This window comes from Apium graveolens, chromosome 11 (assembly GCF_009905375.1).
Source record: "Apium graveolens cultivar Ventura chromosome 11, ASM990537v1, whole genome shotgun sequence".
NCBI lineage: Eukaryota > Viridiplantae > Streptophyta > Magnoliopsida > Apiales > Apiaceae > Apium > Apium graveolens.
This window is the reverse complement of record NC_133657.1, coordinates 165625887-165629778: the sequence shown is the minus strand read 5'-3', so window position 1 is coordinate 165629778 and position 3892 is coordinate 165625887. Positions and strand designations below refer to the sequence as shown.

Sequence of the window (3892 nt, the reverse complement as noted above, 5' to 3'; positions counted from 1 at the left end):
TTAGTAATTTTTTACATAAAAATGAAATAGTAATTGAAATGTGTATTTTATTTATTTTTACAAGTTAATAATATTAGTATATTATTATTTTTAATTAAAATCACTAAATGAACTGAGTATAGAACATAACATCTTGTAATAGTTTAAATTTTTTATAAATAAAGTAAAGTAATCAATTAATTTTAATGAATAGGATGTGTTTAATTTAATAAAATTTATAAAATAAATATATAAATAAATTGGCAATGACCAGGCTGCTGAAATAATTGGGTTGGGCCATTAAACTTTGACCCGCTAAGTTTTTCAGCAAGCGGGAAGTGAAAATTTATTGATCCAGCGCGCCTCCTCTATTTCCCCCCTAGCCAAATATTTCACCCCCTCTTAAAAGTTCCCCCTCATTTTTTTCCTTAGCAAAATTTCAAGTCCTGATTTCCCCCTCTTCAAAAATAAAATCAAAATTAAATTAATATTCAAAATTAAACCCATCTAACATATAACATAAAACCAAAAAAAACAAAAACTCATCTCTCTCTCTCTATACTCGACCGAAGAATTGCTCTCATCTCTCTCTCGCCTCACGCATCTCTCTCTCTCAACCCCTCTCTCTCTCAATCTCTCTCTCTCTCTCTCTCTTTCTCTCTCTCCCCCTCTCCCTCGTTAAAGTTTGAAAAAATTGTCGGAGGTTGTTCAAGTCGGAGTTTGAACCTCAAGTTGGCGTTTAAAGCTCAAGTTTGAGTTTAAAGCCAAGTCGGAGGTCAAATCTTAAATTGGGTAAGCTTTAAAACCTTATTTTAGAATTTGGGGTTTTAATTTGAAACCCTAATTTTTTCAATTAGTTGAGTAATTGTTTGAAGTTTAACTGTTTGTTTGCGATTTTCTATTGAGGTGAGTTAAGTTTGTATTGTAGTGATTGATTATTTACTTGGAATTAAGATAATGTAATTGGAATGCAGGGCACTATCATAAGTTGGATGAAGAATACCTAATTCAATTTGTTGGGCACTCAACTGGAACTACTGTGGCAGGTTATCCGCGTTTTACAACAGATACTTGCTGACAATGTTACCACAGATGAACAGTACTATTGTTTATGCTTCGGTCTGTTAATTAAATTTTCTAGGACATAATATAGTCTCAATTGGTGTAATCTATATGTCCAATTTGTGCAGATAAAAGGTAATGATTACTCGATTTTATGTGTTTTTGGATAGTTCTCGATAATGTAATTAGTTTGTAAGTCGTTGCGTTAGGTTAGCACATTTTATTAATTAGTCTGTAAAAAAATAATAGTAGCAAAGTTCTCGATAATGTAACTAGTTTGTAGTCGTTGTTTTATATTCGCACATTTTGTTAATTAGTCCGTAAAAAATGTGATTGTTAAAGTTTTTAGGTTTCTCTTTGTTAGCTTAACTGTAATTAGCTTGTATAGTTTGATTTGAATGTTATACTTGTTTATGCTGCTTATTGATAGTGTGACTGGTTTATAGTTCTATCAATTAATTTCGTTTTGCAGATGGTTCCCATCTTGAGAGCTGGTCTTGCTCTTGCAGAACATGCATCTTCTATCTTGCCTGCAACAAAGACATACTACTTGGGTAAGAAATGGTTTCACCTTGTTTCAGCACAACTATCTATCCCAATGTGTATATTTCAATATCATATGATATAATGGTAAGCATGTAGTTTTTTATTGTATTTTTTGCTATGAAATAAGGGATGAGCAGATATGAGGTTTTTATATTGTTTTGTTTATTGGTGTATATCCCAATAAGTAAGGTCTTCATGCTGTTTTATTTATTCATGTATGATTTTCATTGTTACCAAATGCTTTTATCTTGTTTCTTTTATTACAGCGGAATATTCTAATCTGATCTTAAGACTGCAGACTGTGTAAAGCTGCTGACAAGAAGCAGCCTCTGTAATTTAATTTTCACGTCTCTCTCAAAGGTAACCCATTTCTTGCCCCCGATGTTGTTCTAGTCTTGACTGCAGGGTATATGGATTAATATGTATCGACAGAGAGTTTGGACTTGTAAAGTTACTGGGAAGAGTAATTTGACGTATGAAGAGGCGCTGGTTTCGGAACAGAAGGTGATTGAGAAGGTTCATCAGTTTCCTAGTGAATTAGTTGGCCCGGTTCTTCGGGAGGTTCAATTTAGTATGTGTTCTTCACACTCTTTATGTTTTATGTTTGCTTTTTATAGATCAATGTTGTATTGGTTTGGTGTATGCTCGAATCGTAAATATGGGAGTTAGATTCTCATGTTCTGTCCTTTTTAATTTTTAGGCTATGTTAACTCTGCATTATCAGGTGGATTGTAATAAAATGTAGGACTGTCTTTACCTATCTTATGCACTTAAAAACAGTGACTGATGGGGTTAAGTATATGGGTTTAATACTTTATTCAAATGTGCAAACTTTTTGAATTGAGTTCATTTCGGAAATAATCGAGTGTACATGATATCGTTGGGTCATGTGTGAAGTTGGCTTCATACTAATATCAGACCTGTGTAAATTGTATAAGTTGCTCAATCTTATATTCTTATTTTAAAGCAAAAGTTGTTAGAAATTTCAGTTGTATTAAGGCTGTTGTGTTTTGAACCTGATATACTATCTTCTGTCCATATCAACCTTACTTCCCGGTGTTCTATTAATATCCCAAAGACATGTATTTTTCTTGTGGGTTGCAGTCTCTTTACCCATTTCTCTGATTTAATCTATTGAAGGTTAAAAACTTACTAGAAATTTACATCTATCCTGTAAGAAATATGTATATTTTCTGTTCGTGAAAAGGTTAAAAGGTGAAGATGTACCTAACAATAATATAGGATACTCTGTATGATAGTAGATATATTAGATATAATGTTGTTAGCATATTCAACTTTAGTGTCAAAACATGACAACATAGGCCTCACCCACAATTTCAACTTTTTAAATATGTTCAAAAACTTAATCTATTAGAAAGTTGTAGGTTTTTTCGACTACTTTAGTAAGCTGTACGTATGTTATGTTAGATTTTTATTTTTTAGTGATGCATGATATTCAGTTCCACCCTCTTAATTATATGTAAATCCTAATTATCTCTTCATCTGTATTGCAGGCATGCTCAAGCTAAATGACAGAAAATATTATACTGGAATTCAAGCAAATATTAATGTGGCTCACCATGGAGAGAAACAAGCACACGGAAGAATAATCATTGTCAAATAACGGCCAACAAACACCATGTAATTTCATAGCATTAGTAAACAGCTGCACGAGAATATTCATATAACATTGTAACAATTCTATCAAAAGGCAAAATGTAGTCTTATTGGTTCAAGTTTATTTATATAAGGATGGTAGTATGGTGATGGTGAAGGTAGTGGTATTATGGGGTAACTGATGTTATGGTTGGTGGATTGATGTTATGATTTCTGGATTGTGTTGGTTTTAAGACAATGTCTTATTTATGGGCATGCTAATTTATAAACAGTTTCTAGCATTTTTTTTTGTAAAAGCGTTGCAATATGTCTTCATAGTGTTGCTAAAAATCAGTGTAAAATGTTGCAAAAAACACTAAAAAGCGTTGCAAAAAGGTTACATTGATACCCCACATGTGGGCCCCATTGTGGGGCCCACAAATATTGTACTGATACCCCAAACCCTACTGTAACACTTTTCAAGACCTATTGCAACCCCATTGGTGTTGCAACAGCACGTTTTTGTAACGGATAAACAAGGGTTGCAATAGGGTGTCACCGGGGTTGTAAAAAACTCTATGGCAACGCCTAAAATTGCAACCCCGAAAAAGAGTCGCCATAGCCTTTTTTTGGCCTTTAGCAACGCTTTTTTGGCCTTTAGTTACGGTTTCTTGGGGTTGCGAAATCCAATCTATGGCGTAGTGTTGAA

The 3892-nt window shown here is 33.2% G+C and overlaps 1 long non-coding RNA gene across 2 annotated transcripts; it reads left to right on the top strand.

The window, feature by feature from the left end:
* The first annotated feature begins 492 nt into the window (after window positions 1–492).
* Window positions 493–3478, top strand: LOC141696801 (uncharacterized). 2 transcript variants are annotated; one of them, XR_012564496.1, is made up of 6 exons: window positions 493–771; window positions 954–1025; window positions 1514–1595; window positions 1854–1947; window positions 2020–2158; window positions 3102–3478. It is a non-coding gene; the product is annotated as an uncharacterized LOC141696801 (long non-coding RNA). The 2 variants fall into 2 exon arrangements; XR_012564495.1 differs by having other exon boundaries at window positions 1854–2158; window positions 3102–3477.
* Window positions 3479–3892: the final 414 nt, after the last annotated feature.